An 11,149-nucleotide genomic window follows, 5' to 3' on the forward strand; every position below is an offset into this window, starting at 1 on the left:
TGGGTGAGTTGCTGCTTTTTACTCCAAACCTTCCCGCTTTCTTTGTCATAAATATTTACCTTGCTACTTCATAGCAGGAACTACGAAAAGTTGTGAGGGAGATTCACAACCCATCTTCACAGCCAGAGGACCTTGATCAGGCCCTCGATCCCGGACTCGAAGAAGATCCAGACATATTCGTGGAGCTCATCGACATGACATTCTATCAGTTAAGCTACGACAGTGCCTTGGTGGCCATCACCGCCGATTATCCTGGACTGCTCCCTGCATCGCATGTAAGTAAAACCGGAGTCCCAACTTCCGAGAAGGATCCCCTTTTTCGCACTTCACCCACCGAACATGTATTGTGTCTTGCAGGGAAGGCTCTTGGGACGCCATGCCAAACCCGCAGGGACTCACCAACAAGGGGCACCAAAAACGGGTAGGTTTAAAAGGAAGGCGGTCAGGACTGAGATGCCGTCGCAGAGGTATGAAAACAAACCTTGCTCCGTGGTTATTGTCTTGAAAATATAATAATGTCCGTGGTTAAAACCAGGAAAAACGCTCGCCGGACCGTATCCGGAGAGCCTGCCGGCCATGCCTCCACCAGCTGGGCTCCAGAGCCGGACTTGCGGGCAGATGCTAACGTGGGGACAACACCGGATAATCCTCCTACCGAGGATGCGGATAGGCTGTCCGCCACAAATTCCGAAGTGGAGAGTGCCATGAAGCACAGGCGTCGCCGGGCCGTAATCCACGACCCCGGTTTTTCCGAAGAGGCATTTGATGCCTTCAACTTAGGGGACGCGTACATCCAAGCTGCTGAAAATGGTCTTGCCAGAGCCACGGACCAGTATGTAAAGGATATGCGGGTAAGAAAATCTGATAATTATATATATACCAGTAGCCCCTGAGACTTGAAACATTTGGTGATGACCCACAAGTATGGGGGTTCTATCGTAGTCCTTTCGATAAGTAAGAGTGTCAAACCCAACGAGGAGCAGAAGGAAATGATAAGAGGTTTCTAGCAAGGTATTCTCTGCAAGTACTGAAATAAGTGGTAACAGATAGTTTTGTGATAGGATAATTTGTAACGAGCAACAAGTAACAAAAGTAAATAAAGTGCAGCAAGGTGGCCCAATCCTTTTTTTAGCAAAGGACAAGCCTGGACAAACTCTTATATAGAGAAAAGCGCTCCCGAGGACACATGGGAATATCATCAAGCTAGTTTTCATCACGTTCGTATGATACGCGCTCGGTACTTTGATAATTTGGTATATGGGTGGACCGGTGCTTGGGTACTGTCCTTATTTGGACAAGCATCCCACTTATGATTAACCTCTATTGCAAGCATCCGCAACTACAATAAAAGTATTAAGGTAAACCTAACCATAACATGAAACATATGGATCTTCGTCATTGGTGCTTTCATTGAGAGTTCCTCTGTGACGTCGCTGTCAGGCCCGATGGCTCCTACGATCATCAATGGCGATGCAGTCCAGGGAGAGACCTTCCTCCCCGGATAGATCTTCGTCTTTGGCAGCTTCGCACTGCAGGCCAATTCACTTGGCCATCTAGAGCAGATCGAAAGCTACGCCCCTGGCCATCAGGTCAGATTCGGAAGTTTAAACTACACGGCTGACATCCGCGGGGACTTGATCTTCGACGGATTTGAACCACTGCCGAGCGCGCCGCACTGTCACGACGAGCATGATCTAGCTCTGCCGCCGAACGGTGCCCTGGAGACCGCACCCGCATCGGCTCCGACCCTTAGTTCGGAGCCAACCACACCGATCGAGGATGGGCGGTTGGATGCCACCTCGGGGGCTGCGATCCAAACGGCGATTGAGCCGAACACCAGCCCTGTACTCCGCGAGGCTCGTGACTCCAAGGAGCCAGACTCCTCTCCGGACTCTGAACCCTCCGTGCCCCTGCCAGTCGAATCCGATTGGGCGCCGATCATGGAGTTCACTGCCACAGACATCTTTCAGCACTCGCCTTTCGGCGATATCCTGAAGTCACTGAAGTCTCTCTCTTTACCAGGAGAGCCCTGGCCGGACCACGGACAGCAAGGTTGGAGTACGGACGATGAAGAAATTCAAAGCCCACCCACCACCCACTTTGTAGCCACTGTCGACAATTTAACCGACATGCTCGACTTTGACTCCGAAAGCATCAACGGTACGGACGCCGATGAAGGGGACAATGAAGAACCAGCGCCTGTTGGACCCTGGAACGCCACCGCGTCATATGACGTATACACGGTGGACGCACCAAAAGATGACGACGAGGAGCAGAAGGACGCACCGAAGGCTTGTTCCCTCGAAAAGCAGTCAAAACGGCGACACAAGCGCCGCCCCAAATCCCACCTCGACAGAAATAGCGATCACACAGACCCAGCGCTGGAGCAGGGCGAACCGCTGCCGGACAACGGCAATCCGGATGTTCAAACCGAACAAAATAATCCTATCAAGGATAATGGCCTAGACGACATAACGCCGGATAGGCACCCGGAGCATCAGAATGCCCGCAAAAGGCTAGTCGCCACCGCAAGGAGCCTTAAAAAGCAGAAGCAAAGGCTCAAGGCCGTGCAAAACACACTCCAATTTAGATGGAGTAAAATACTCAATACAACAGCAATGTACGGCGACAATCGCCCCTCAAAGAGCTACCCAAAGCGGAAGCTGCTACCTGAATTCGATGAGGAGGCCTCCGACCCCCCACAACCAAATATCAAAGCGGCCACCTGGTCGGATAGACGACCCCTCTATCAACACAGAACGGCATACAACGCCACTCACAATACAACACGCGACCCAGGCGAGGGCTCTCACCCAAAGGACGACGCAACAAGATCCATTTATGGACCACGTAGGCGCACCCCAGCATACAATGCAACACAACAAACATCCGAACAACATGGCACACCCAGCTACAGGGGTGCCGCACATCCCCTGTGTTTCACCGATGAGGTGCTAGACCATGAATTTCCAGAGGGATTCAAGCCTGTAAACATAGAGGCATACGACGGAACAACAGACTCGAGGGTCTGGATTGAGGACTACATCCTTCATATCCATATGCCTCAAGGAGATGATCTCCATGCCATAAAGTATTTACCCCTCAAGCTCAAAGGGCCAGCTCGTCACTGGCTCAAAGGCCTCCCCGAAAGCTCCATTGGAAGTTGGGAAGAGCTCGAAGACGCTTTTCGGGCAAATTTTCAACGGACTTATGTCCGACCTCCGGATGCGGATGATCTGAGTCATATAACTCAGCAGCCCGGAGAGTCAGCCCGAAAGCTTTGGAATAGGTTTCTTACTAAAAAGAACCAGATTGTCGACTGTCCGGACGCTGAAGCCTTAGCGGTTTTCAAGCATAGCGTCCATGACGAATGGCTCGCCAGACACCTCGACCAAAATAAGCCGAGAACAATGGCCGCATTAACAAACCTCATGACCCGCTTTTGCGTGGGTGAGGACAGCTGGCTAGCCAGATGCAGCACTAGCGATCCCAACACATATGAAGTTAGAGATGGAAACGGGAAATCACGGCGCAACAGCAATAACAAACGCCGGAATAAAGAAGACAACACGAAGGGCACGGTAGTAAATGTCGGATTCAAAGTCTCTCGGCCAGGACAAAAGCCACCCACTAAAGGCACTAGGGATGAACCGTCCAGCCTCAAGAAAATTCTGGACTAGGTATGTCAGATACATAGTACCCCTAGCAAGCCCGCTAATCATACCCACAGAGAATGTTGGGTCTTTAAGCAGTCCGGCAAACTCAACGCCGTACACAAGGGGGAGGATACACCAAGCGAAGACGAGGATGAGCCTCCCAAGCAAGACACTGGGGACAAAAGAAATGCCCACCAGAAGTCAAAATAGTAAACGTACTACACATGATCAAGGGAAAAAACAATGCGGCACCCCCGGGAAAATATACCCAAGTGCTTGCCACCGCGAAGTCCTGCCAATGGTCGTCTCAACCGATCATTTTCGAACATCGCGATTACTCAGCAAGTATCCGACACGTAGGATGGGCTGCCCCGGTATTAGACCCAGTAATTGGCGGATATCACTTCACACGAGTCTTGATGGACGGCGGCAGCAGCCTAAACCTAATATACCAGGATACAATCCGCGGGATGGGGTTAGACCCAAAACAAATTCGCCATAGCAATACTACCTTTAAAGGAGTAACGCTAGGCCCAGGGGCTCGTTGTACGGGCTCCCTCCTACTACAAGTTATATTCGGCTCCCCCGATAACTTCCATAGCGAGCATTTAACCTTCCACATCGCTCCATTTCAAAGCGGCTATCAAGCACTGCTCGGGCGCGAAGCTTTCGCTCGCTTTAATGCAATACCACACTACGCCTCCCTCACACTCAAGATGCCCGGTCCACGCGGCATCATTTCAGTGCACGGAAATATCAAGCGATCTCTGCAAGCCGAAGAGAGTGAGGCTGCCTTGGCAGCCACACACTAAAGGCGCCCGGACTAGCCAAAACGCCCCACAGGTCATCAAGACCTCAGACACAACTAATCGAGTCCGGCGCCGCTACTTATACCGAATAAATGGTCACACCCCTAGTCATCAATACAAGGGGCTCAACGCGCACAGAGATGTGGCCATTCCTCCTCATCTTGAATTATGCATAGTTTCTTTAACTATCTTTTTGCACGACAACCTTTTTCACCTAAATTCCTCTCTTTTACAGATGATCATCGTGCCACACCCGTCCGGGATATGGCACAACGGAGACACAGGCGCAGACGTGCAGCAGTGACCCGCTCCAAGGATTCTTTTTAGATTAAGACCCTTTGTAAACCTTTTTTACTGTCTCTTGTTGATACATATCCACCGTTGAGAAGGATGCTGACGTCTTGGCATGTGGCCACGCCATACCAATGCACGTACCTGGACATAAGGGGCTTCTTACGAAGGCCATTATTTACGCCCGGTTTATACCACAAAGACCGAATACCTTAGGGAGTGTTCGGCGTCACGAGTTTGGCCCTATATGCATCAGCTCCGAATCATTGTCTTTGGTCAAATGTTGGGTTTGCCCGGCTCCTGTGTTTTGGTGCCTTATGTTCCACTTTATAGGCTAAGGTAGCACCAGGAGAACTACTGCGATTGTGCCCTGGTTCATCCGGACGAGCACCTCAGTAGAGAAAGCCGAAAACTGACTGTCATGATCTAGCGCGAGACTGGTCAACCACTCAATGACCCATGGGAATGTTAGAATTCCCCCGCCTTAACGAAGGGCCGCTTTCCGGCCAGGCATACACGCACCCCGGGATCGGGAGAGTGCAGAGCCACCAGGGGCTATCTAGTAGCCCCACTGTCAAACTCCTATGGCTAAGTGAAAGTGTTAAAGCATTATAGTCTGGTTGCCTCGCTCGCTCCGCTATCACCTCCTTAATAGGACTAAGACGTTGGGTTAATGTGAACGCGTGTTTCTACGAACACCTCCGCATTATATGCGTGGGGGTTGAAGCCGACGACTGCAATCTTTCAGGTTATACACATGTATACATAAACGGCCGCCTAGGAGGCATCACAATACTTTCAGGCAAAAGTATAAAAGTAGCCTTATGAAAATTTATAAAAGCATTTCGCTTACAATGAGATTACATGTCACTCAAACATAATATTTTTTAGCACTGGTTCTCTATCAAACGAGCACCCTCGAGAACTTCCTCAAAGTAGTGCTCAGCAGCCCTTCGACCTATGGCCGAATCCTGCGCCGCAATAGTGGTAGCATCCATCTCTGCCCAGTATGCTTTAGCACGGGCAAAGGCCATTCGTGCGCCTTCTATGCACGCCGACCTCCTCATCGCATTTATATGCGGCACCACATCAAGGAATTGCTGCACCAGGCTGAAATAGCTACTCGGTTTTGACCTTTCCGGCCATAGCTGATCCACAACAGACCTCATAGAGAGTCCGGACAACCTATTTAGTTTGGCCCATTCGGCCAGTTGGTCCGTCAATGAAAGCGGACGCTCGGGAGAAAGGAATTGTTTCCAAAACAGCTGGTCTACTTCACGGTCCGTCTGACTCTGGAAGTACTTGGCCGCATCGGCAGCGCTCGCCGCCAAATCCATATACACATCTTCCGAACTCCACAGCCGATCCAGAGGGGCATACTGTGGATCTCCGAACTTCCTCTGCAGCATAAACGATTTCATGGCTACAATATCCCCGGCTTCCCGCAACTCCTCCTTCTTTGCCCACATTGCAGAGTGGAGGTGTTTTCTCGTTGCAGCAGCCTTCTCAAGGTCCGATACCTTCGCCTGGTTTTCCTTTTCAAGAACCCGACAACAGTCGGTGGCAGCTTTTAATTCTAGGGCCATCTTGGCCATCTTATCTCGGCTCTCGCCATGCGCGGCCTTCTCGGCTTGCAACTCTTCGGCCGCCTTCAAAGCAGCCGCATTACCCAACTTCGCTGGTTCCTTGGCTTGGGAAAGTTCTGCCCACAAGGCTTCAACAGTGGCAGCTCCATCTGCAGTCACAACACATTAAAGATACTGGCATCATGCTGCTCTTCCTATGTGGCGTTTACCTGATAATGACACTTACCTTGCGCCTCGTCAAGCCTTTTGTTAACAAGCTCGATGTCGGCGTCTGCCGCATCCAACTGCCATTCTAAATGGGCAAACTCGGGAGCCCGGCTAGCCACTGGACCTTCCATCACATGCACATAAAGGTAGTATGGTTATTACCTGGGAATATGATCCTCTGTTCGTCGTCGTTTCCGACGACGACCAGACTCTCAGGGGCTACTATCTACACAGGGCACACCTAGTATGTGCAGGACTATCACACATTATTTTACGTACCTCAAAGCCTGTCAGTAGACTCATAAAAGCTTTATGCAATCCGCTTTCGGCGGACGAGATTCTCTCCATCACCGTATTCATCATCACACGGTGTTTATCTGAGATGGCCGCTCGCCCCACCAACTCCCTCAGAACATCCGGCCACACACTAGACGGTGCCGGACTCGTTTTTCTGTTCTCTTCGGGAGCCAGACACTGGGAACTTCGGGGGTGGACGGGATTATCTTCTGGCCTCGCCGGACTCGAGGCCCTCCGAGACGACACTTCAGGGTCGCCCGCTTCCGGAGCGGAGGAGTCCAGAGGAGGCGTTTCACTCTCCATCATCTCTGGAAGAAGATCCCCCGAAGACGAGCTCATTTGAGAGGGGCTAAGGCCCGAACTGCAAAGATACATGCAGTGGTTATCTTCTCAGAAGAAAATACGACATATCTGTACTATTAAGGTATTTTGGGTCACTTACGACTCGTGGGAGAATTGATCCTCCCATGGACTTTGTGCGGCAACCGCACCCCCCGGGGTAGGACCCTCTGTGGGAGACTTCTTCTCCCGTTTGGAAGCTTCGTCTTCCGAATCCCCAGATGCAATCTTTTTTCTCTTCTGGTCGTCTTCCTTCATGGAGACGCTCGCTCCCTCAGCTGGAGCGGCCGGCGTTTGGGGCCCACGACCGCCCGCATTTTCCTTCAAGGGCTCCGGGCAAGGTGCGGTCTGGAGCATCTTTTCCAATATCGGATTTTCCAAACCCTCAGGGAGGGGGGCCGAGCACCGAATCAACTTCGCCTTCGTTAGCCAGTCCTGGTCAAAAAGCAAACTCTCAGAAATAACTTTGCATCAAAGGAGAGGTAGTACGCTCAGTCAGAAGATGCCTTACCTGTTTGGCGGCACGGTTGCTACTCAGGCCCACGTCCTCGGTAATTTCTGGACACTCCACTTGAGGTCCAAAGAACAACTTGTACATCTTCTCGTGCGTCAGGCCAAGGAAATTTCGAATGGCGCGCGGTCCCTCGGGATTGATCTCCCACAAGCGAAGAGGCCGGCATTTGCAAGGCTGGACTTGACGAACCAGCATAACTTGTGTTACCGCGACCAAACTGAAATCTCCATTAAAGAGATCTTGAATGTGGCTTTGCAGTATAGGCACATCCTTGGCCGGACCCCAGCTCAATCCTCTGCTAATCCATGACATCAGTTGTGGACGAGGGCCCGGGCGGAAAACGGGGGCGGCCGCTCACTTGGCACTTCTAGGAGCCGTGATGTAGAACCACTCCTGTTGCCACAATTCAGACACCTCTGGAATGGAACCTTTGGGCCATGCAGCTCCCGTCATCTTGCCTATTGAGGCACCTCCACACGCTGCATATTGCCCCTCGATCATCTTCGGCTTTACTTCAAAAGTCTTGAGCCATAGGCCAAAGTGAGGGGTAACCCGTAGGAAGGCCTCAAACACAACAATGAACGTCGTGATATGAAGAAAGGAGTCCGGAGCTAGATCATGGAAATCTAGCCCATAGTAAAACATCAAGCCCCTAACAAAAGGATCCAATGCAAGGCCTAGACCTCGGAGGAAGTGGGAGACGAACACGACACTCCTGTTGGGTTCGGGGGAGGGGACGACCTGCCCTCGGGGAGGCAGCCGATGCAGAATCTCGGCGGACAGATATCTGGCCTCCCTCAACTTTTTGACGTCTTCTTCTGTGACGGAAGAAGGCACCCATCAGCCTTGAAGGCTAGATCCGGACATGACTGAAGGTTCGGAGCACCTGACCTAAACTTTGGGCGTTTGAGGTTGAGGTGGGGGAAGGATTCGATTGAGCACGGGAGGAAAAATAAAAGGCCTCGTCCCTTTATAAAGAGGGTGGATATCGAGCGTCCTCTCCGTGTCTGTCTGCACTTGCCTATGGTCTAGGAGTCCTAGAAGTAGTTGGGTTACCCACGCCCGTATTGATGAGAATCCCGAAATAAGGGGGCACGATCTCTGCTTTGACAAGACGTGCCAAGGAAACCGCCTCGCATGACGCGCCGAGGTGGGATAATGAAACGATTTGGATAAAGGCTTGGCCGTGGTGTGTCGCACTACGGAATACGTCAGCAGATTAGATTTGTGTAAATATTATTCTCTCTATGGCAATATGTGGACAACTTATTTTGTAGAGCCGGACACCATCTTTGTGTTTAAAATCTTCTATGAAGTATTTGGAGGAGGAACCCTCCTTGCAATGCCAAATACAATTTGCACGCGGACTCATCGTCATTGAAGCCTGGTTCGGGGGCTACTGAGGGAGTCCTGGATTAGGGGGTGTTCGGATAGCCAAACTATAACTTCAGCCGGACTCCTGGACTATGAAGATACAAGATTGAAGACTCCGTCCCATGTCCGGAAGGGACTTTCCTTGGCGTGGAAGGCAAGCTTGGCGATACAGATGTTCAGATCTCCTACCACTATAACTGACTCTATGTAACCCTAACCCTCTCCGGTGTCTATATAAACTGGAGGGTTTTAGTCCGTAGGACAACATACACATCAACAATCATACCATACGCTAGCTTCTAGGGTTTAGCCTCTCTGATCTCATGGTAGATCTACTCTTGTACTACCCATATCATCAATATTAATCAAGCAGGACGTAGGGTTTTACCTCCATCGAGAGGGCCCGAACCTGGGTAAAACTTCGTGTCCCTTGCCTCCTGTTACCATCCAGCCTAGACGCACAGTTCGGGACCCCCTACCCGAGATCCGCCGGTTTTGACACGGACACAACCCCTTACGAAGCAACGCATAAACTAGGGTTTAACCTTCTATCACTCTAGCAACCCATCATCTACTTATTACTTCCCAATGCCTTCCTCTAGGCCCAAATCATGGTGAAGTGTTATGTAGTCGACGTTCACATAACACCACTAGAGGAGAGTCAACATACATCTGATCAAAATATCGAACGAATACCAAATTCACATGACTACTAATAGCAAGACTTCTCCTATGTCCTCAGGAACAAACGTAACTAATCACAAAGCATATTCATGTTAATAATCAGAGGGGTATTAATATGCATATAGGATATGAACATATGATCTTCCACCAAATAAACCAACTAGCATCAACTACAAGGAGTAATTAACACCACTAGCAACCTACTAGCACCAATCCTGGACTTGAAGACAAGAAATTGATACAAGAGATGAACTAGGATTTTGAGAGGAGATGGTGCTTACGATTTTTTCCTCATCAAAAGACTCCATATAGCAGAAGATGGACATCGGAGGGCCACCAGGGGGCCCACGAGGTAGGGGCACGCGCCTAGGGGGGTAGGGCGCGCCCCCACCCTCGTGGGTAGGGTGTGGCCCTCCTGGTGAACTTCTTGCGCTCAGTATTTTTTATATATTCTGAAAACGTCTTCTGTGAAGTTTCAGGACTTTTGGAGGTTTGCAGAATAGGTCTCTAATATTTGCTCCTTTTCCAGCCCAGAATCCCAGCTGCCGGCATTCTCCCTATTTATGTAAACCTTGTAAAATAAGAGAGAATAGGCATAAGTATTGTGACATAATGTGTAATAACAGCCCATAATGCAATAAATATCGATATAAAAGTGTAACATCCTAAATTTTTAATTTGGAATGTTATACATTAGATCATCATTGCATATGTGGTTTTATTGCTTTCCGTTCCGTAATCCTCGAAATCCTAAGCAACTCAAGGACCCTCGGAGAGAGTTGGGGATTTCCCGGTTTTCATATTCGATTCTTTTATCAAATTTTGAAACGAGGATTTTGGTTTTGATTATTTTTCTCTCCGAAAATATTTCATATTAAAATACAAGAGAGGAGATAAGATGACTTCTCCAAAATAAATGAAATGTATTGGATTTTATAGCAATTTTGTTGCATTAGAAAAAAAATTTGCACATTTTCAAAGTTGCATTTTAGGGCCAAGAAAATGTTCATCTCGTTCTAAATATTTTATTTAGACGGTGAAAATTTGTTTTGGCATTTTTAGATTTTTATTTATTTTTCTAGGATTTTATTTCCATCGGTAAAATTATTTATTTAAAAAAAAGTTCCCACGCCCGACTGGGCCTAAGGCCTAGCCGAGCCAGGCCGGACGGCCCGCGTCGCCGCCTGCCTCAGCCACGCCGCCGTGACCAGCACGGATGCCGAGGAGAGTCCGGCTCGGACTCCTCCCCGGGCGCCCCTCGCCCAAGCAAGCTGCCGCCCCCGTCCCCTTTATAAGCCGCCACCCCGCCGCCCAAACGGCCACCCCACCGCGCCTGCCCCATCGCCCCAAGCCGCAGCCGCCGCCGCCTGCCTCGCCACCGCCGCAGCCGCA

This window comes from Triticum aestivum, chromosome 6A (genome assembly GCF_018294505.1).
Source record: "Triticum aestivum cultivar Chinese Spring chromosome 6A, IWGSC CS RefSeq v2.1, whole genome shotgun sequence".
In the NCBI taxonomy this organism is placed as follows: domain Eukaryota; kingdom Viridiplantae; phylum Streptophyta; class Magnoliopsida; order Poales; family Poaceae; genus Triticum; species Triticum aestivum.